This window comes from Macaca thibetana, chromosome 4 (assembly GCF_024542745.1).
Source record: "Macaca thibetana thibetana isolate TM-01 chromosome 4, ASM2454274v1, whole genome shotgun sequence".
NCBI lineage: Eukaryota > Metazoa > Chordata > Mammalia > Primates > Cercopithecidae > Macaca > Macaca thibetana.
Window position 1 is genome coordinate 161,034,036 of NC_065581.1, and position 24,524 is coordinate 161,058,559.

At 39.5% G+C, this 24,524-nt stretch overlaps 1 protein-coding gene and 1 pseudogene across 2 annotated transcripts in view; one reads left to right on the forward strand and one right to left on the reverse strand.

The window, feature by feature from the left end:
• PACRG (parkin coregulated) overlaps nucleotides 1-24,524 on the forward strand; it is a 584,691-nt gene that overhangs the window by 209,435 nt on the left and 350,732 nt on the right. The window lies entirely within an intron of this gene.
• Nucleotides 16,797-17,148, reverse strand: LOC126952249 (60S ribosomal protein L34-like; annotated as a pseudogene).

Below are 24,524 nucleotides of genomic sequence, written 5' to 3' on the forward strand. Positions count from 1 at the left end.
ACCATGTTAGAGATGATTGTTAAACTCCATAAAAATTATCAGTTTGAACTTTAAAAGAAAAAAAAAGCCAGTTGCGTCCATTACGAGTTTGAGCTTTGCTCTACCCAGCTATAAAAATTCCTGCCTTTCTATAATAAATGTCCACTCACTCACTCAAGCTGCCAGATTCAAATCCGAAGCTGCTATTCTTTTCCATGTCAAGCACTTGAGCTATTCAACCCTTACCTCAGACTAGAATCTAAGCCACCTTTGCAGAACCAAAATTGAAGCTTTGCTAGATAAACAGTCTAAAAGTCCTTGTCTAACATTTCTCACCAAAAGAAACCTCTATGGAATTTTGAAGTCATAGTTTCTTTAACATGATCAAAATCTTAGGCAAGTTTCTTTAATCAGGGTTAGAGTAGACTTATTCTCTCCGCATCCTGAATAAGACCCAGGGGAGGGAGGATTATTTTCAGTTTGTGAAAATTATCAATAGTATTGCTTTCAATATGACTTCCTGTCCCCGATCTCTCTTCTTCAGGGATTCAAATAACAAAGTTTAGTAGACCTTTCATTCTGCTTCATGCATCTCCTACTATGTTTACTTTTCGTTCTATTTTTTTTTCTCTGCATTTATCTGAGTATTTTGTACTGACACTTCATCGAGTTCTTTATTCCCCTATTCACTGTGGATAACCAGCTCCGAAACCTATATATTAAATCCCTGATTTCAAAATATTATAGTGTTTTTCCATTCTAGAATTTGCATTTGATTCTTTCTATAAGTTCCAGTTCTTTGGAACTGGACGGGAACTCTTCACATTTTCCTCTTTTTGAACACATTTGTCCTAAATTGAAGCCCATATGTTATAATGACACCTCATTCGCCTGTTGATTACTCTGAAATGTCCAGTTGTTTTCTTGGCTTTCAGTCATTTGGTTTTGGCTTCTGGCATGACTTGTAATATTTGATTGATTCAGTGCCAGAAATCATGTATGGAGGGGGCTTCAAGACGGCTAACTGGAGGTATCTGGCACTTGCCTCCTCCACAAAGAAGAACCAAAATGGTGAGTAGATAATCAAACTTTGAATAGATTATCTAAGAAAGACACTGGAATTCAACAAAGAAGTGACAGGACACACCTAAGGCAAAAAAGAAGAGAGAAGCAAGGCGGCCAGCTCAGCTAGGATTGGCCAGGAGCCCAGAGAGGCTCCCAAGTGCAGGGAAAGAGTAAGTGAGAGACCCCCGGCTGACCACGTTTCCACTATGGACTTCTGCAATCCTAGTGACTCAACCCCTGCAGGCTCTGAGACTAACACGGGGAGCTGCCTGGAATCTCTGTGACAGCATTGCTTGAGAGAGAGTTCATGCTGGATCCCACACACGCCCCTATGTCTTAAGTGGCTACAACAAAGTGTCATTTTGAGAGACCAGCCCCCAGCAGAATGCATCCTGTTCTGGGGACCCATGGCCCCACATCTTTACATCCCTGAGCCCCATTGATATCCCCCATCCGTAGCTGCCACCACTGCTGGCTGCTGTTACCAGGGCCAAAGCACCAGCCCTCAGCAGCACTCTCACCACCAGCAACAGTGGGCTGTTGTGCATTTATAAGTGCCCTGAGGACAAGCCACCCTGCCTGCCACCACCACCAGGGCAGTATGCTGAAGTGCATTCTCCCCAGCTGCCTGCCTATGGCTGCTGCCACTGAAAAAGCAGCCCTGCCCTCCTCAGTAGCAGGGCCGCAGTGCAGCCGCTGGTGCCCCAACCCAAGCATTTCACTGGGGGCCTGGGGATCACCCTGTCACTGCCTACCGCAGCCAGTGCCTGCAGGCATCACCCGGGGAGCCTGAGGACAGACTCACTTGACTTGGCTCCAGCACATCCAGTGCCTGAGCTCACCGTCTGGTGACCTGGGGATTATCCTGCCCTGTGCACCATTAGCACCTGAGCAGCTCCCCCAGGGACCTAAGGACAGGCTTACCCAACCTGCCACTACCACCGCAGCTGGCACCCACCAACATGTGCTACCTGTGGGCCTGAGGACTGGCCCACCCAGCTCATTGCAGCCACCACAAACACTAGCATGGACCACTTGGAAACTAGAGCATTGTCAAGCTACTACTAGTGCCATTGCCCACACCACATCTGCCATCCAGGTGCCCGAGGACCCACCCACCTGCCCAGCCCACTGCTGACACCAGAGAAAGCCACCTGGAGGCCCGAGAATATGCCTGCCTGGACCCACTAGCACTGGTACCAGCATAGCCTACCCTGAGGCTGAGGATGGGCATGCTTGGCCCACCACTGCCACCACTGGGGCCTGTGGACTGGCCTAACTGTCATCCTTATCTTAGCAAAACTTCACCATAGCTTCTAGTAATAACTACCCTAAGCCACTGAGGAAATTACAGATACAACCGATGCTGTTTACAGCCAAATAAATCATACAGAAACTATCCTACTGCATATATCCAGAATCAAAGCCAAAGTGCAGTACCAAACCAACATCATAGGTACATCTTGAGGAAAAAGTCCTCCCCTAGCAAGAAAATTCAAACAATTGGAGAAGTGACCGTTGTGTCAGATGTGCACATATCAATGTAAGGACACAAGAAACATAAAAAAGTGGGGAACTATGACACCTCAAAAGAAATACAGTAATTTTCTAGCAACACATTCCGAAGAAAACAAAATTTATGAAATCCTGGGAAAAGAATTCAAAATAGTTATTTGAAAGGAATTCAGTGAGATGTGAAAGAACACAGATAAATAATACATATAAATCAGAAAAGCAATTCAGGATATGAATAAGAAACTTACCAAAGAGACAGATATTATAAAAAGAATCAAACCAGAAATTCTAGAACTGAACAATTTATTGAATGAAATTTTAAAATATGTTTGAAAGCTTTAACAGTAGACTAGATCAAACAGAAGAAAGAATTTCAAAATCTGGAGACAGGTCTTTTGAGATAACCTAGTAAGACAAAAATAAAGGAAAAAGGATAAAAAAGAACGAACAAGGCCTTTGTGACATATAAGACACCAAAAGTGTCCAAATATTTGAATTTTTGGTGTCCCAGAAGGTGAAGATAAAACAAACAAAAAAAGGGATAGAAAACCTATGTAGCCAACTATTAGCTGAAAACTTCCCAAGTTTAGAAAGATATTTAGACATACAGATGAAAGACATTTACTGACCCCAAATAGAAAGTGTAAAACCTATGGGTAAAGCAAACACATAAATAGAGGATTCAAATATTACCACTACAGAAAACCAACAAACCACAACGCTAAACATTAACGGAGAAAAAAAAGATATAGAAAACAAGCAGAAATCAATTAATAAAGTGACAGCAATAAACTTTCACATATCAATGATAACCTTGAATGTAAACTGATTAAACTTTTCACTTAAAAGTTATAGACTTACTGAAGGGATAAAATACATAACCCAACTATATGTTGCCTACAAGAAACTAATCTCACCTGTAAAGACACATATAGACTGTCAGTAAGTGATGGAAAAAAATATTCCATGCAAATGGAAACCAAAAATGGGCAGGAGTAGCTATACTTATATCAGATAAAATAAGCTTTAAATAAAAAACAGCAAAAATGAAGGTTATTATATAATAATAAAGGGATCAATTCAGCAAGAGGGGTAACAATTTTAAACATATGTGCACCCACCACCAGAACACTCAGATATGTAAAGCAAGTATTAGTTTTAAAGGGAGAGATAGAGTCCGATACAATAATAGTTGAGGGCTTCAACACCCAGACTCAGCACCAGACAAATTGTATAGACAGAAAATCAACAGAGAAACACTGAATTTAAACTGCATTTAGACCAAAGGGACCTTGGGTATTTATAGAATATTTCAACCAACAGTTGCCGAATACACATTCTTCTCATCAGCACATGGAACATTCTCCAGGATAGTTCATGTATTAGACCTCAAAACAAGTCTTGACAAATTTTTTAAAAATTGAAATCATGTCAAGTATTTTCTTAGACCACAATGAAATCAAACTAGAAATCAGTAATGATGAACTAGAAATCAATAACAATGGAAACTATTCGAACATGTGGAAATTAAACAACATGCTCCTGAATGACCACTGAGTCATGGAAGAAGTTAAGGAAGAAATTAAAAACTATCTTGAAACAAATCAAAGTCAAAATGCAACATACCAAAAGCTATGGGATACAGCAAAAGCACTGTTGAAAGGAAAGTTTATAGCAATAAACGCCTGTGTCAAAAAAGTAGAAAGATTTCAAAGAAACAATCTAATGATGCATCTCGAGGAACTAGAAAGTCAAGAACAAGCCAAACCCCAAACTAGTAGAAGGAAAGAAATAATGAAGGACAGAGCAGAACTAAATGAAACAGAGACAAAAAAATACAAAGGATCATCAAAACATTGTTTTAAAAGATCAACAAAATCAATAAACCACTAGCTAGGGTAACCAAGAAAAAAAAAAAAAAAAAGAAAAGAAAAACCCCAAATAAATAAAACCAGAAATGAAAATGGAGACATTACAACTGATACCACTAAAATGCAAAAGGTCATCAGAAACTATTAGGAATGATTATACACTTACAAACTGGAAAACCTAGAGGAAATAGAAAAATTTCTGGACACATACAGGCTACAAAAATTGAATCAGAAATATAAAACCTGAACAGGCTGGTAATAAGATTAGATTGAAACAGTAATAAAAAGTCTCCCAACAAAGAAAAGTTCCACACCTGAGGCTTTACTGCCACATTCTGCAAAATCTACAAAGAAGAACTAACACCAATTCTCAAACTGTTCCAAAAAAACCAAAGAGGAGAGAATTCTCCTTAACTCATTCTATGAAGCCAGCATTACCTTTATTCCAAAACCAGACAAAGATGGAACAAAAGAAATAAAAGACATCCAAATAGGGGAAGAAGCCAAATTATCCCTTTTTACAGATGACATGAATACACACACACACACACACACACACACACACACACACACACACACACACAAAGATTCCACCAAAAATCTCCTAGATCTGACAATAAATTCAGCAAAGTTGCAGGATACAAAATCAACTTACAAACATCAGTAGTGTTTCTATTCACCAATAATAAACTAACTGAGAAATAAATCAAGAAGGTAATCCATTTACAATAGCTACAAAAATAAATAAACAAAATACCTAGAGATAAATTTAATCAAGGAGGTGAAACACCTCTACAAAGAAAACTACATAACACTGATTTAAAAAAGTAAACAGGACACAAATAAAAGTCACCCATGCTCATGGATTGAAATAATTAATATTGTTAAAATGATGTTATTACCCAAAGCAATCTACAAATTGAATGAAATCCCTATCAAAATACCAATGTCATTTTTCACAGAAATAGAAAATATAATTATAAAACATGTACAGAACTGAAAAACAGCCTGAATAGCCATAGCAATACTGAGCAAAAAGAACCAAGCTGGAGACATCACACTACCTGACTTCAAAATAAACTACAAAGCTTTAGTAACCAGAACAGGATGGTATTGATATAAACACAGATGCATAGACCAGTGGAACATAATAGAGAATGCAGAAATAAATCTATATGTTTACAACCAACTGATTTTTTACATAGGTGCCAATAACACACATGGGGGGAAAACACACTCCTCATCAAATTGTGCTGGGAAAACTGTTCAGAAGGGTGAAACTAGACTCTTACTTCTCACCATATATAAAAACGAATCCAGTATGAATTGAACACTTAAATGTAAGACCTGAAACTAAAAACTAGAAGACAACAGAAGGGGAATGCTTCAGGAGACTGGTCTAGGAAAAGATTTTATGGCTAAGACCTTAAAACCAAAGGTAAAAAAAAAAAATAGACAAATTGGACTATATCAAACTGAAAAGCTTCTACACAGCAAAGGAAACAATCAACAGAATGAAGAGACAGCCTTGAACATGAGAGAAAATATTTGCAAACGATTCATAACGGACTAGTATTCAGAGCATGCAAGAAACTCAAACAAGTCAACAGCAGAAAAACCCTAATAATCCAATTTTAAAATGGGCAAAAAATCCAAATGAACATTCCTCAAAAAAAGACAAACAAATGGCCAAGACATATACAAAAATGCTCAACATCACTAAGTATTGGGGAAAGGCAAATCAAAACCACAGTAAAAATTTCATCTTACTCCAGTAAAAAATACCATTATTAAAATGTCAAAAAATAAATGCCAGTGAGCATGTGGGAATGTAAATTATTACAGCCAGTATGGAAAACAGTATGGAAGTGTCTCAAAATTTTAAAAATAAAATTACCATATGATACGGCAATTTTACTACTGGGTGTTTATCCAAAAAACAAAAAAAGAAAATCAGTATATCAAAAAGATATATGCACCCCATGTTTTTTGCAGCACTACTCACAACAGCTATACATCAACATAATTATTCTTCAATGTATGAATGCATTTAAAAAGGTAGCATGTATACATGGAATACAATGGAATACTATTCAGCCTTGAAAATAATGAAATCATGTCATTTGCAGCAACATGAAGGGACTAGGAGGTCATTATGTTAAGTGAAATAAGCCAGACACAGAAGAATTAATAGTGCATGTTCTCCCTCATATGTGGGAGCTTAAAAAATGTTGGTTTTATGGAGGTAAAGAGTAGAATTATAGACACCAGAGACTGGGAAGGATATGCAGGTAGTTGGGCAGGAATTAAGGGGTTGGTTAATGGGTCCATACAATTACATAGGAGGAATACATTGTAATGTTCAATAGCAGAGTAGGGTGACTATAGTTAATAACAATGTATTGTGTATTCTCAAAGGAGCTAAGAGAGGAGTTGAAATGCTCTCAACTCATAGAAATGATAAATGTCTGAGGTGCTAGATACTACAAATACCCTATCTTGGTCATTACACATTCTATGCATGCAGCAAAATATCACAAGTACCTGATAAGTAGGTACACATATTATGTATCAAGTTTTAAAAAGAAAATAAACTGTGTATGAAAAAATTTAATGGCATTATATTTCCCCAGTGATACATACTTTTGAATGAAAAATAGAGTGAGGGCAGAAACTAAGTCAGATTATTGCAGGCTGTGATTTAAGTTTTGTGAGGGTTGTTGTATTTCCAATTTCTCTTACTCCTAGGGCCCAGCTCTGAAGAGGGCTGAACTGGCAGGTGTTTACCAGGTACTAAAATGTCTTAATTTCTGCTTAGATTTTTAGCCTTTTACAGATGCTGTCTGCATGGTTTCTGGGCCTCTCTCCTGGGATGTGGAACTGAAAGAGTGGCAAATGTCTTTAAGGGAAATTGTATTAGATGAAACATAAAAACTCTGATCAACTTTGATCTTGAAAGAGGTTTTGATTTTGCAATGTTATGTATTTTACACCTGTTTTTAAATAATTTTTAGTGTTTTTTAAAAAATTAAGAAATCACATTATGAATCCTTGTGAAAAAAGTTATGTTTTTCTAAGTTAAAGTTTTTGTTTCCATTTTTTCTTTGAACATTTTAATTTTTATGTATTAACTTTTACTGATATGATACAGTAATTATTAAAAGTAGTTAAACAGATCATATTTTGTACAGTGAATTGCATGCCTTCTCTTCTCCAAATTAAAATATGGTTTTGGATATATGTTCATGATTCAAAATTTGTTTCAGTATTTAAAGCACAGTAATCCTTTCAAGTCTATTTTTCTTGGTAAATGAATTAAAGGAAAAATACTACAAATATCTAATTATTCCTCAATTCAATACAAACTGATTTTTTTTTTTTTTTTTTTTGAGACAGAGTCTCGCTCTGCCACCCAGGCTGGAGTGCGGTGGCGCGGTCTCGGCTCACTGCAAGCTCCGCCTCCCGGGTTCACGCCATTCTCCTGCCTCAGCCTCCCGAGCTGCTGGGACTACAGGCGCCCGCCACCTCGCCCGGCTAGTTTTTTGTAATTTTTTTTAGTAGAGGCAGGGTTTCACCATATTAGCCAGGATGGTCTCGATCTCCTGACCTCGTGATCCGCCCGTCTCGGCCTTCCAAAGTGCTGGGATTACAGGCTTGAGCCACTACGCCCGGCCACAAACTGATTTTTTAAACTTGTAAAATGTATATGGGAAAAATTCAATATAAACACTGGAAAAGCTCTTTCGGTGTAGGGCTGATAGTTAAAAAGAAAAACCTAGACAGAGTGGGCAAGATAAAGCAGTTGATGAATATAAGCTTGTTCTAGTAAATTAGTGAAACAAGTGAACAAAGATTGGGGACTGCAGTACAGCTTTTTAATTAATATAAAAAATTTAAAACAGATGGAATGTTTAATTTGTCTCTGAATATGAGATGAAGGATTTTACCCTCTTTAGGTGAAATTGAATCTTGTATGTAACATAGATGGTTTGTGGGTGTGTATTTTCCCTATAAATTGGGATTATTTGTTTCATGAACAGAAGTTCTCTGAAAAGGAAGTAGGAGGAAAGCAACTTTATTCCAGTGAACAGTTTGCAAACTGGGGAGACACAGCTTTTGTTGTAATGCAGTGGTGTTCTAGAGCATAAAGAAAGGATTTGGGCTTTATAGCAAAAGTTCCCTCCCAGGTTTCCTATCAGGTCTATTTATGCAAATGAAGGATTGAAACTCGCTTAGTTCTCATTGGTCAGCACAGCTGAGCTATGATTGATCAATATAGCTGAGCCCTAATTGGTTGATACAGCTGAGCCCAGATTGGCACAGGCAGAGAGCTCTGACTGATTGGCCTCCAAGCCCCAAACCAGAATTCTCTGTCAGATATTTCTTTCAAACAACGGTTGGCGGGGAGGTTCCCAGCCGCAGTCTATTTTATCACCAAACATAGGAACTGGTTTGGCTTCACCGTAGAAAGGGAAGTCCTGTGATGCGTCCACAACATCTTTCTGAAAACAGAGTACCTGACCACTCCCTCTCACAGCTTTGCTGCCTGTTTCTGTTTTTACTTTGAGCACCTCAGTTGGCCATGCAGAGTCCGTTTTGTCTATCAGCTGGGGCCACACTTTAATGATTTATATTTTAAATTCTTCTTATTTTAAAGATTTCATCAGTTACAGGGGTGCAAACATTCCAGGGATGGTAATTCAGTATTTCTTTCAGCTGATGGATTTTTAAAGGGCCAGTCTGTTTAGCTGTCTGCTGTCGTTGTAGTCTTACCAGGGAGGGGAGCACTCGCAAGAGAGCTGGGAGCTTCCTCTAGCAGCCAACATAGCTTTCCTGGTCTTAACCCATCAGCTCTGCTTGTGCCTCCAAGAATTCTCTTCTGCTTTCCAGGTTTCTGCTGCTTAATCTTAGGAGAGAAATGCTCTGTGCATTTCTCAAGCACAGAAATGAGATTTGTCCTTAAACAAAAATGTCAATAGTTCCCACGTAGCTGAACCTGAAATGACAGGGGTAATGATCCTTTATCTTTATTTCTCAGTCATGAAAGAGAGAGACTCATCTTCTAGTAAATTAGCTCTTCCCTCCGTTTATTGTGAGAAATTATGTATTTAGTTGCTTACGCAGTCTCTTATTATAAGACAGTGCTAAAGGAAAAATGTGACTAAAAAAATCACACAGCACGCTATTGTTGTAGATCATGAAACAGTTTGAACCTATTTACGTCTAGTTTTTTGCCTTTTGGCACCTAGGTATGCAAACTTAGGAACCCCTTGTTGTACACAGATTACGAAATTTTCGTATTATAACCCTTTCGTCTTTCGTGTAAAATATCCTAAAAGAATCTTCCATCAGAAACCACTTTAACAACGCCTAAGGAATTGGGAGGTTCAATAGGTAAATAGTGCTGTTCCACAGGGAGTGAAGTGCACGTCCAGCCTCGAGTCTAAATTAAATGAGCTTGATCGTATCTCTTCAGTCTCTCGTGAGCGGCAGTCCAGAATCCTGAACTGTGTGAATAATTCCACAGTTTGGCATGATTGATAGTCTCGGCTCAGGAGAGTCCCCGAATTGAACTAACGACCACACTAAACTGTATCGCATCTTTAAAGGAGATAGCCCCGTTTAGTGAGGGCTCAGTTACATGAAAAGGCCATGGTAAGTAGCATGTACCATCCTTAGTCTGGGAGGAGGTAGAGAATGGCTTCCAGCTCTGCTCCTGGGCTCGTGATTGAATCAGGCTGTACAGCTCAAATGGCACTAAATGATTTATTTTCTTCTCTTGGGCTACCTCTAGCTTCGATGTTTTTGCATGCGATATGGTATTATATCTACTGATAAATATGTGAATTTTTCTTGCTAAATAATTTGTCTCTAGCAATGATAAGAAATATCTGTATTTCAAATATATTTTTTAAAAATCCCCATGGCTGTAGTCTGTGTGCATTCTTTGGCATACAAAAATTCATTGCTTTTATCTACCTACTATTTAGCTGTTTTTAAAATATTTTGAGTGGTGAAACCTGGGAATTCAGGGGAGTGTATTGCTTTAATTTAAAGAATCACAAGTGTCGTAACTGCATTAAAATTTCACTCTCCTTATAACCTATATTTAATCAATCATGTTCATTGACTTTTAGGCTCTGTAGTAACCGTAGTTGAGGAGGAGTTCAAACAGAAATATATAAAAGGTGTAGCTTTAGCAATCTGTATTATTTAATATTTTAAAGTTTTTATTGAGCTTTAACTGAACAACAGCTACTTGCAATGTTCAAGCTTATTAATTCGGTTATTTAAATGACATAGAAAACTTCTTTTAATGTATGTAGACCAGTCTCTGGAAGAAAACTTAGAAGATAATACTGTTATCTAATGATTATTAAATAAAATAAACCTTTTTTTCTGAAAGGCAACCTGAACAAAGCAATACATTTTATCTAGTAAAAGTAGAAAATGTAAGATTAATTGCTTCCAAAAATGTTAGGGTTCATATGACCTTGAGATTATTCTCTGACTGACTGTCAAGCTAACATATCAAATAGCAGAGATTTTTCCTTGGAACTGTCTAGAACTGCCATAGTACTTGACTGACAGAGCTTGCTGTCCTCCTGCTCTCTCTCCCAATCCCTCCCACACTTTCTCCCAGCCCCCTTTTCTCTCTCTTATTGTTCCACTAGCAAATGTTAAGCATCCATGATTACACAGGAAAGAACAGTGGCATATTCTGTTCTTAAATGTAAATTCACTTTTTCTCTAACTCTGTAGACTTTAGAGTGTACATTTAGGCTGTGGTTTGGTTTTGCAAAAAAGCAGGCAGAAAAGCAGAAATGAAAAATACTATATGAACTTATCAATACTGCCTTTTAAAAATCTATTAACTATCAAGAGGGAATATTAATGTAGAATACCAATTTTTATTTTATTTTATATATATTTTTTGAGACAGGGTCTTGCTCTGTCGTCCAGGCTGGGGTGCAGTGGCACAATCTCGGCTCACTGCAAGCGCCGCCTCCTGGGTTCATGCCATTCTCCTGCCTCAGCCTCCCGAGTAGCTGGGACTACAGGCGCCCACCACCACGCCCTGCTAATTTTTTGTATTTTTTTTAGTAGAGATGGGGTTTCATCGTGTTAGCCAGGATGGTCTCGATCTCCTGACCTCGTGATCCGCCCACCTCGGCCTCCCAAAGTGCTGGGATTACAAGCGTGAGCCACTGCGCCTGGCCTATTTTTATAAAATTCTATTATATAACTGAATACCTATAACCTCAATATTTTCCACATGGTTTTTATTTGCTAATTAAGTAGTAAATAAAACAATGTAAAATAATTGTTTTGCCTGTGGATAGGCTTATTTAAAAGTAATATCTTTACAAAGTGTGTGTTCTTATTGTATGTTAGAGTATCATATAACACTTTAGAGACTGATTTAATGTTTCAGTTTGTATGTATTGCTACTAAACAGCTCAAAGCAATTGTCTAGTTTAATGTATTTCCAATTAATTTTTTAGCTGCTTCAGAAAACAGAATGATGCTTTGGTTATTTAGCTGTCAAAATAATGAAGCAGGTGTTTTGAAATCCCTGACCCTAGTGTTCAACATGAAAAACATGAGTAATATATATAAATTTGTCTTTAGCTTCCCTTACTTAGACTTACAGACTAGAAGAACAGTTACAAAATATCGTGAGTTTCTTTTTTTTTTTTTTTAATAACCTAAAGTTTCTCAATTTAGAATTGGTCGCTCACAATATTTAAACAGTATTTCTATAATTGTACAACCCTTTAGCCTAAAACATTATTATCATTGTATCAGTATTTCTGGTGTCCAGAGCTGCAATTACACTTCCCACTAATTAATTTGGAGTGATTTTTTTTCCTCCACCTTATTAGCATTCATTCATTAAGTGAATAAGTTTTGAGGCTTACTGTGTACTAGACATGTGCTGGTTGAAGAAACTGTACTGATAAATGAAAATCTCATGTCAAGTAGCTTTTGGTGAGTATAGGGAGACAAAAGAGTAAGCAAATAAATGCAGTGTTAGAGCAAGTGTATTTTTTTCTCTCTTCACTCTGTACATTGGTTCATATAGTACTTTTTAGAGATCATTGTTGATTATTCCTGTCATAACTGGTTTTACCTTTTTATAAATTAAGTATTAGCCTGATATTAGTAGCTGAGAATACTAACAAAATGAGCTTAGGATGGTAATTAATCCATCGTGACAAACCAGTTGCAGACCAACAGCATCTGCTACTGCTGGGTAACTAGACATAAATCAGATATTATATAGACAACCATTACTCCGTGTTCCATGTTACGTACCTGGGTTTGAAAAAGTTATTTTGACATTATCTGTAGTCGCTCACACTTACAAGAAGGGAAGCTGCAGGCAAGTGAGATCAAGAGAGAAAGAAAAGGAACAAGAAAAAGCAAAAGGGGAGAGTGGGCTGACCGAGTGAAGTGGGTGGGGTTCATAAACAGGAGAGAGGGGAAGCATTTCAAATTCCCCTCATGGTTTCAAAATCGGTTTTTGTTGTTGTTTGGTTTTGTTTTTTTGAGATGGAGTCTCTCTCTGTTGCCCAGGCTGGAGTGCAGTGGTGTGGTCTTGGTTCACTGCAACCTCCGCCTTCCGGGTTCAAGCAATTCTCCTGCCTCAGCCTCCTGAGTAGCTGAGATTATAGGCGCCTGTCACCACACCCGGCTAATTTTTTGCATTTTTGGTAGAGATGGGGTTTCACTACGTTGGCCAGGCTGATTTTGAACTCCTGACCTCATTATCTGCCCACCTCAGCCTCCCAAAGTGCTGGGATTATAGGCGTGAGCCACCGTGCCTGGCCCAAAATCTGTTTTAATGTTCCTTTTATGTTTTTGGGGGAGACATAGAAATAGCATATGATTTATTGGTGATACTGATCCTGCCTCAATGTTTTGATATTCTCTTTGTTTGGCAGAAAGGAGGTTGAAGGCCCTTCTGATCCTAGTCGGCAGCAGCTGGGGGTTTACAGTCTTGGTGTCCAAGGGCCAGGTCTGGCACTGGAAATGGATGTGTGGAGCCCAGCCTGAATCACACCCCAGGTCCTTTCCTTCTACTGCTTCCATTTCCTTTTTGGACTTCTTTCTCTCGGGCTGACAACAGGCTTGTATGTGTACACATGCCTGGGTGGACAGCTGGGCTCCACTGGAAGGTGGGAGGAGCCTGGGGACATGGCGGTGGGGGCAGAGGAGCCTTTGGACATGGTGGGAGGCACAGGAGCCTGAAGGCTTTTCTCCTGCTGTTTTCTCTTTGCTTCTCAGGGCAAGCACATACCCTGTTGCTTGCACCGAGTCTACTATCCAAAGCAACCATGTCTCACATTAAGATGGAAGATCAAGTGGAAGGCGATGCCAGTTAAATAGTCAGGAATATTTACTTGGTGCAAAACTGAGGCTCAAAGAGAGCAAGAGCATTTGGTTTTAGAGAAAGGCAGAAACCCCAGAGACCAGCCACAGACTTGCATCATGATGCATCAAGATCCCCAAAAGGTGGAGATTATTTTCTTTTGTCAGCAGGTTTTGCTGTTAGTCTACGGTGACAGTTTCCTTTTAAGTAGTTTAAGTTGCCAAATTACCGTTAATCAGCTTCACCACGGTCAGCAGCTTTGCTCCGCTTTACCAGGATGTTCATATAATGTTGGTCAGGTCAGTGTTATTGTATTTGTTTCCCAGGGCTGCTGTGACACAGTACCACAGAAAGGGAGGCTCAAAACAGCAGAAATTGATTGTCTCAAAGCTCTGGAGGCCAGAAGGCTGAGATTAGAGTGTTGGCAGGACCGTGCTCCTGCTGAACCCTGCAGGGCAGAATCCCTCCTCTCCTCTTCCAGCTCCTGGTGGTCTCAGTCAGTCCTTGGCTTGAGGCAGCATCACTCCTGCAGCCGCATGGCCTTCTCCCTGTGTCTCCTTGCACAGCCCTCCCCTGGGTGTGTCTCTGTGTTCCAACCTCCTCTGTTTGGAAGGACATCAGTCATACTAGGTTAGGACCTGTCTAATGACCTCCAGTCAACTTGACTACATCTGCAAATAAGCTTACATCACAAGGCGCTGGGGGTTGAGAGTTCAACTTAGCTTTTTCTGAAGGGGAGGGACACAGTGTAACCTGAATCAGTTTTCTGGGGTGTTCAAGTTGGAGTGTGTTTCTTTGTATCATTCATGACGTTTACTGCATTTTTAATGTGGGTAGTGGGTAAATCTCACCTGATCTTTTTAGAAGCACAAATACTTACCTTTTTGTCAGTAACGGTTTAAAAAAAACAAGCAAACATAAGAACTAGTGATTTAGAGGTAGGCAGTAGAGTGAGACAGACTTGAGCTCCAGCCTCGTGTCTGCGACTCACTAGAAAATGAATTTGGGCTTAGCCTTCCTGGTCTCAGCGTCCTCACCTGGAAAATGGATGTGTGGGGCCCAGCTCATGCTTCAACACTTTCACAGTTTCAACACTTTTGAAGTGCTTATGCCTGCAACACTTTAAAACGATTTTCGGCTCCTCGATAAGGAAAGCACACCTGAGCCTGTGCTGAACACATTTAGCGCTCATGGAACCACCATAGGCCCTGCTGTCATGTTTTTTTGTTTTGGACAATCTCAAAATGAAATGAGAGTCATGAGCCTCATCTCATAAAGCTGAAGGGGTTAAACTACTATATCCAAATGAAATACTTAATGTAATGTCTTGCACACAGTCAGCACTCTCTTCCTGATATGATTATCAAAGTCTCTGCTTCTAACAAAAGTTTAATTAGTTTTAGTACCGTGTAAAAATGTACTCTGTTACATTTCCTCTTTCTTTGCTTGTGGATATAGGGCATTTAACATGCTGCTTACTGAGGCACGGATGAGAAAACCTGAGCTGTTGCGTAGGTGGCAGTAGGCTCACGTGGACATAGGCTGCAACTGGGAGGTGGGAAGGACCTGACGCTGTACTGAACACACAGAGTGGAAAGAGGGCCTGTATGTCAGCTCCCAGAAGCAAGAGGAGGGTTCAGAAAGCAAGAGTGGAAAATGGCAAAAAGATCTCAATAGTTAGGGAAGCAAGAGATCGGGAATCCAAGGGGTCAGTGTCAGGCGCCCAGCAGTGCCTGTGGCCAGGCGCAGGTGAGCTGATCTCACTGTGTTCGGAGGCCCCAGGCTCAGAGGTGCACGCAAGAAATAATTGGGGGTCATCAAAGCAGTTTGGTTTTAGTTATAATTAGAGTATGGGTAGGGCAGTAGTCAGACATTCTCAAAAAGTCTCATCAATGACACTGGTAGAGTTGCGTTGTTCGTTTCCAAGCGTGACCCAGCCTGAGCCATGACATTTGAAGAAGGATTAGGCGTCAGCCTCTGTGATTGGATTTCAGAAATGTTAGGAAACTGCAGATAAAGACACTAATTCTTTTTACCTGGTAACTAATATCCTCAAATTTGAAAATATATTGAATAATTTCAGTTGGTTGATAGTCTAAAAGTACTCTTGTGGAAAGGGAAACCCTTTAAGCTGTGATGAATCGTTTATTCTCTGTGTGGGTTTGGATGAGGAAGAGGAATTTTGGCTATGGAGTGGAAGCTTGAGGGCATGAGGCATCTGACTTTGAAGCATTCCCAATGTAGGCCAAGGTCCAAACGTCCCCAGCTTTGTCTCCCCATCATTGGCTGCCATGGCCATGAGATTAGGGACGGAGCTCTGCTCCTTCCTAGGACCACAAAAATAATGTTAGGAATGTTGGTAAAATCTTAGGTAGCACATACAAGCCATTCTAAATATTTCGTGTGGCTGAAATACGATGCATGTACAGTAACAAAACAAAACAAAACAAAAAAGCTTTTGCTCAGAGTTTGAGAAGGTTCAGTAACTTCTCACCCTGTCTTCTCAATTTTCAATGACAAATGTCACTTCATGTAAAAGTCATGTGGCCAGGCCTGGTGGCTCACGTCTGTAATCCCAGCACTTTGGGAGGCCGGGGTGGGCAGATTACCTGAGGTCAGGAGTTCGAGACCAGCCTGGCCAACATGGTGAAACCCCATCTCTAGTAAAAATACAAAAAATTAGCCAGGAGTGATGGTGTACACCTGTAATCCCAACTACATTGGAGGCTGAGGCAGGAGAATCGCTTGAACCCAAGAGGTGGAGGCTACAGTGAGCCAAGATCGCACCACTGCACTACAGCCTGGGCAACAGAGTGAGACTCCGTCTCAAAAAAAAAAAGAAAGAAAGAAAAAGAAAAAAATACTCATTGGGTTATTGGTTGTAAAGAAAAATGGCTCCAACTCTTTCCAGTAGTTGAATCTGTTATTATCATGTGTGGTTTTTTTTAAAAAGTCTTTTAATTTTTATTACTCAAAAAAGCGTCATTTTTTTATGTAGCTTTCTGACTCTGTGCTTATGCCTTCAACACTTTCACAATGATTTTCTGCTCCTCGATAAGGAAAGCATGCTTGATCCTGTCCTGAACACGTTTAGCCCTCATGAAACCACCATAGGCCCTACTGCATGCTTTTCTTGTTTTGGACAATCTCATAAGAACTTTAAGTCTCACAGCACGGACCCCTCAAAGTCTGCCTGGGCACTTGCCACGTGCAGATTATTGGTGTTTTCCGGACCTCTTGGCATAAAGGTAGTCAATTCTCTTACAAGGCGTTTGGGACAGACTAGTTTTGCTAGAGCTGTTTTGTAGGAAGCCTAAGACAGTATGTCAAATTCTGGACCATTCTGAGTGCCTATAGACAACGTCCCTGGAAGAGCCCTTGGGTCAAAGGAACATTTTGTTTGTTTTATTTTTATTTAACTGTTTACTTTTTATTATCCCACATCCATATAAAAAAGGATCATTTGGAAAGGTTTTCCTTTTAGAATTAAGAATCTCAGAGCTCGAATTTAACCTTAGTTAGGAAATCTAACTTGAATTTTAAAACTCCATGAAGGACTTATATCCAGCCCCAACCCCAGTACATAGAGACACAAATAGAAATAAGCTGGACATAGACTCCCAGCCCTTTGCTGGAGAAACAGGCCAGGTATATTACTTTGGGTGCGAAGCAAGGCGAGATGAAATTTAGTCGGAATTTCTATCGATGACACTTGAATGTCTTGTTTAAAGGTATTAACATTTTTTCACTAATGATATAAAACATACTTATGCTTTAGTGAGAAGGGAAAGCTATTGAAATCCTGAGAATAATGAGATGTTTGACTACATGCATCACCTAGCCATCCTTTAGAACTTTAAGCAAAAGAAAATAAATTACTGAAAACAAAGAGCCATTAATTAGGCCAGTGTGGCTTATGAAATATTTGGAGCTTTGGAGGTAGTGCTTTGCAAATCTAGCTGGCAAAAGGTTTTGAAAACTCTGCTAGCCTTCAGATTAACTCTATTTTATGAAAAAGAATTAATTTCAAATATTCATATTCTATATTAATATTTAAATATTCATTTAAAAACCCATTTTTAAAATAGCTCAGATAAGGTTTTTTTACAACCTATCTCATTTGTATGACAGACTGTTGCACACAATGGCTTATATACAGTTCTTGAAAAGGAAACTGAGATTCCTAAGCATACCAGATATATTTTTATGCCTTTAGACTTCTAAATCAATCATATTTGGTAGGTCCTCTTAATGACATGACCTATGGCGGCCATTTTCATAGTAGCGTCTGTTCCATTTATCCACGTGTAAAAGTATGTTTTGCTTTTAACATTAATTTATTCACTTAACAAATATTTATCAAGTATCTGTAATATGTTGGACATTGACTTCACACTAAGGAAAAAGCAGCAATCAAAACACTTAGGATCCTTTGTATATGGAGCTTCGATTCAGGTATTTGGAGGCAGACAATAAACAAAATGGGTACACATATGCATGTGTGTGTGTGTGTGTGTATATATAATTTTATAATATATATTATATATAATATATATGTTTTATATATATAAATTATTATATATATATAAATTATATATCTATATAAAACATATATAATATATATATATAGTGAGAGAGAGAGGAAATCTCGCTCCATCACCCAGGCTGGAATGTAGTGGTGCAATCATGGCTCCCTGATGCCTAGAACTCCTATCTCAAGCAATCCTCCTGCCTCAGCCTCCCGAGTAGCTGAGACTACAGGTGCGTGCCACCATGCCTGGCAAATTTTTTTTTTTTTTTTTTTTTTAGTGGAGATGGGGTTCTCATTATGTTGATAAGGCTAGTATTGAACTCCTACCCTCAAGCAATCCTCCTGCCTTAGCCTACCAAAGCTCTGGGATTACAGGCATTAGCCACCATGCCTGGCCAACACATGGATATTATAGCTGGTGTATTGGAAGGCAGTAATTGTTAAAAGATGGATCTGGGAAGAGGGATAAGGAGTAGGGCTGGGGATGGGAACTTGTATAACTAGAGGGGTCAGGGTGAGCTTGCTGAGAAGGAGACATTTAAGTAAGGACCTGAAAGAGATGAAGGTCCACCAGACGCACTCTGTGGGGGGGCCCACCGTGCATGGAGAGGTGGGAAGGTCCGCCAGACACACTCTGTGGGGAGACCTGCCGTGCATGGAGAGGAGGAAGGTCCACCAGATGCACTCTGTAGGGGGGCCCGCTGTGCATGGAGAGATGGGAAGGTCTGCCACATGCACTCTGTGGGGAGACCTGCCGTGCATGGAGCGGGGGAAGGTCCACCAGATGCACTCTGTGGAGGAGACCCGCCGTGCATGGAGGGGTGGGTCTGGTATGTTCTGCAAAGAGCAAGGAGGTCAGTGTCCCCAGCAGGGAGTCACTGCTGGGGCAATGGCCAGCATGGTCATGGGACCAGAAGCTTTAGGCTATACAGACCATGATAAGGACTTCGGCTTTTACTCTGAGTGATAAGGAGAGGCAGTCTAGGGTTTGAGCATTGGAATAACATGATCTGACTTATATATTTGAAGGATCCCTTGGGCTTCTGAGTTGAGAAGAAATTGGAGAGGAGCAAGTGTAGGAAAAAGGAGGCCATTTGGGACATAAGTGCATTCATCCAGGAGAGAGATAGTGCTGGCTTGGACCAGGGTGCAAATGGTACAGATGGTGAAATGTGGTTGGGTCTTGGAAATATGAATGTTCAGCAGTATGACAGACAAAAGAACTCTGTATATATGCACTCAGTCATAACAAAGGTCTAATACCCAGAATCTATAAGGAACTTAAACAATTGAATGAGCATAAAACAAATAACCCCATTAAAAAGTGGGCAAAGGACATGAACAGAACTTCTCAAAAGAAGACATACAAGCAGCCAACAAACATATGAAAAATGCTCATCATCACTAATCATCAGATAAATGCAAATCAAACCACAATGAGGTACCACCTCATACCTGTCAGAATGGGTATTACTAAAAAGTCAAACAACAACGGATGTTGGTGAAGCTGTGGAGAAAAAAGAAAGCTTATACACTGTTGGTGGGAATGTAAATTAGTTCATTCACTGTGGAAAGCAGTTTGGAGATTTCTCAAAGAACTTAAACCAGAGCTACCATTTGACCCAGCAATCCCATTACTGGGTATGTACCCAAAGGAAAATAGGTGATTATAACAAAAAGACACATGTACTTATCTGTTTATTGCTGCACTATTGACAATACCAAAGACAGAAATCAACCTAGGTGCCCATCAACAATGGATTGGATAAAGAAAATGTGGCACATATACACCACAGAATACTACACAGCCATAAAAAGAATGAAACTATTTCCTTTGCAGCAACATGGATGCAGCTGGAGGCCATCATCCTAAGCAAATTAACACAGGAACAGAAAACCAAATATTGCACATTCTCACTTATAAGTGAGAGCTAAACATTGAGTGCACATGGACGTAAACCTGGGGACAACTGATACTGCAGACTACTAGAGGAGGGAGGAAGGGAGAAGCATGTGGGTTAAAAAACTACCTATTGGGTACACTGTATTCACTACCTGGATGCAATATATTCATGTAGCAAATCTGCACATGTACCCCTTATATCTAAAATAAAAGTAGAACTAAAAGGAAAGAGAGGGCATTGGCTAACATAACTTAAAAGGATATTGCTTCGGACCCAGCTGGATCCAGAGACACAAACAATGTCATGAACATTCAGCCTCTTTTTCATTGTTCAGGTGTATTTTCTTTGGTGTTGGCTTCATTCTCAGTTAGTTTAACAGCACCATCAGGAAAACATTTTCTCTTTCCCAATAGTTAAGAGCCAAAGTTAAGACTGGAATGCATTAACCTGGTTTAGGTCATGTGCCCATGCCAGAATCAAATACTGTGGCCATGGGAGATAGAATAACTTTTTGGTCAGATAAGGATTGCATACTTCCCTTGCTGTCTGAACTTTTTGCTGTCACTCATAGCCCTGTGAACCTATTTATGACACAGCACATAGATGTACTCAAATGAGGCAAGAAGGAAGTCACTGCAAGGTTTGCATCAGTAGCCCATGTGAAAACTGCTCATAACCTTACAGATATATTGCATCATCCCTGTTACTTTCACAGTTTCAGGGGTTTCCATGAAAATGCTGACTGTTAAGATTGTTGTGGAAGCTTTCTAGAGGAAGAATAAGATTCCCCCAAATCCTGATTATCTCACTTGTAATTGCAAAGTATCCAGCCTCACTCCAAGGGTGTCACAGCATGACGGCAGGTGAAGTTGACCTTGTAATTAAACACAGTCTAGAGTTTCTGCTATCATGTGTCTATCTATAACTCCAACCTTGTATTTCTATCAGAGCTGTAGATCCGTCTCCTCCTGCATCATGACCTTTGTAATCCAGTGGTTGACCAGGCACCTGGATTACAAACGCAACTCATCTAGCACCCAAGTCTTCATCCTCTCCTTTTTCTTCACCACCTGTGAGTCTCCCACACTCCACTCGATATCTGATCTTCTCATTTCCCCATTTGAATGGTGGCACCACCTTCTGCCAAGTTACTTAGGACCGGAATCGATGTGTCAGCCCGAGTGTCCACCTTCTCCTCCGCCATCTTCATTTCCACCCGCTTCCCTAGAGTCCTGCCTTTAGTCTAGTGTCCTTCTAATCAGATCCATACCCCAAGCCAGGATGACGCATCTAAGCTGTGAGCAGAGGCATGTATTCCCATATGTAAAATGCTTTAGTGATTCTTCCTTCTTGGAGCACCTGAGGCTATCTGTGAGCTGGCCCCTACCTACCTCTCTGTCTTTGCTCACACTCTTTCTCCTTAGCAAATGGTTAGTGCTCTAACTATATAGTTCTTGTGATTCCTTAATCAACCATCATTTGCATCATTGCTTAAACTTTTGTTCCTCCTTGAATTTCCTTTTTTTCTCTAGTGTGTGTGATGAAAACCAGTCTGCTCTTCTGTCTAGGCTCAGGTCAAGTGCCCCATCTTCTCTGAACCCTTTTCTGGCCCTACCTCATTTAACCCTCTGACACTTATGGGCCTCCACCTTATCTTGGGAAACTCTTCTCTCTGCCTCTGTACCAGGTTAAGGATTTTCGTCCATCTCAATGCCTAATGCTCTTTACCAGACTGTAAGCCCCACTCGAGGCAGAGACTCATGCTTGTGCTCCCAGTGACTAACGGTCATTAGCATGTAATAAACGTTTCTAAAGTGAATGAGTGCATTTGTTTTTCTGAGAAAGTTGCTGACTCCACTGTTTCCTCTGAAGGTGTAGTTGATGTGATTGGGCCATGTTATGGGCTGAATTGAATCCCCCCCAGTTCACACATTGAAGCCCCACACCCCAATGTGACAGCATTTGGAAGTGGCACATTTTGGGGTAATTAGGTTTAGTTGAGGTCATGAGAGTGGGGCCCTCATGATGGGATTTGTGTTCTTATGGGAAGAAGAAGAGAGACCTGAGCTCTCTTACCACCAAGTGTGGACAAAGGGAGAAGGCAGCTGTCAGCAAGCCAGGAAGAGAGCCCTTATCAGGAACCACATCTGTCAGCATCTTGATCTTGGATTTTGCAGCCTCCAGAACTGTAAGAAGTAAATGCCTGTTGTTTAAGTCACTAGTCTACGGAATTTTGTTCTGGCAGCCTGAGCTAAGACAGGTCACATGCTACAAATGTGTGCTAGGAGGTTGGAAGACAACAGATAGTGACTGAGGAACAAGGTAGACAGCAGCTTCTCTGAACTGCATTCCTGACAATGAGCGTGCCTCTGTTCAGGTTATTATGAAAGCAAATTAACTTGGGTCTTGTGTTCCTCATCTCATAATTAGAGGACTTTGATTAGAAGACCTCTAGGATCACTTTGAGTGATCTAAGCTGTGAGCAGAGGCATGTATTCCCATACGTAAAATGCTTTATTTTACATTCTTCATTTATAGATCTATATTAGTTCTAATGATACTTGTTTTGCTATAATAAAATGAAGATGTCTAGGAAGGTGTAGGATAAAAATTGGAATAACCAAAAACTTAGTTATGAAAAGGAAGGCAAGGTTTTCCATAATTAATTTCTTATAAAAACTACCAAAGATGCTCGTTTGGGCAGGTGAAGACAGGTAGAGTAATTTAAAGTATAAAAGATTTCCTTTGTTTAAGGAATGTAGTTGTTAATGACTAACTCTATATAACAAAAGATTTTTCCAAGATGTGATTATATTAGACATTAAAGCTGTTCACATCTCAAGCGAGCAAATATCAAAGTGTGGGATTTCTAATCTCTTGTCACGTGATGTATTTATAAGTTGCTGATAAAACTCTCATAGGTCACAAATTTATTATATGAAATTTTCAGTTCAAAATCCTGTGTACATAATGACATAGAATAAAACAGAAGTACCCAGAATTAGCATTTTAATATATAGTATATTTGTGTCTATATAAATATCTATAAATATAAATAAATAATGTGTATTTATTTACACATTACTGTGTAATAAAATGTGTAAATTTGTAATTATACATTTATTTAAATATAACGTGTATTTAAATATAAAATTATATGTAAAAGTATAAATTTACAATTATAAATTTATTGCACTTTTATATATACATTTTACATATACTTCTATAAATTTATAATGTTATATGTATGAAATAATTTTATACATATAAAATAATTGTTACTGACCTCCCAATTCACTAGTATCAGGAGGGTGTTCAATATCAACAGAACTCTATCCAGACCTGCATATTTTCAGCATTTTAAGTTTGCTATTCTATTTCACTGCAATTGCAATATGTCAGTTAGTTCATGGGTTGAAGCCACAGAAACGGTCACCTTTCTAGCACTATTTCAACCTTGAGAGTCATTCCCTTGGGCAGAAGACTCTTGCCTAATACATGTTTGTCAGCCCATAAAGACTAGTGAGATGTCTGGCCAGGAGGAGCTGGAAATCAGTAAATATTTGTTTAGTGAATTGGTTTGAAAATGAATAAACAACCACAACAGAAGCTGAGCAGGGTACTAGTAATGCTGGAATATAACACAGTGAAAGCAGAAGCAGATAATGGATTACAGCGGTTAAGGTCCTGAATGTAGAGTCAGGCCTGATTTCACATTTCAACTCTGCCATTTACGAACTAAATAACTGAGGGCAAATTATTTAATCTCATTAAAGCTTACTTGTCTTATCTACAAAACAAATGAGCTTCTCTGAAGGTAAAATGAGATAATGCTCAGTAAAATTTTCATCGCAGAGTAAACTCTGATGACTTTTTAAGCTATTTTTATGAAAAGTAACAATTATAAAAATGGCAAGTTAATGAAATCATAAAGTCCTCCTTTTTTCTTCATTATTGGCATTTTCACTAAAGAGATGTGATTTTAGAAACTGCTTTAGTAAGAAAGAGAAGATTTGAAGTCCTGATGGCCAGCATTCCAGGAGTGGGGTATGGCCTATGAAATTTGGAAGGAAGGACTTGGAATGATCAACAGATGTTCTGGACATCTGAGAATTTCCAGACAAGTTAACTGCACACAGCAATCTAGAAGAGAACTTTAATCTGGACATGAATGCATTAGGAGGCTCCAAGTGAGCTCTTGGAAGAAGGAAACCATGATCAATGTCTCATGCAGAGAAGTAACCTGGTCACCAGCATAAGGAATGAGCAACGAGAAGGCAGTT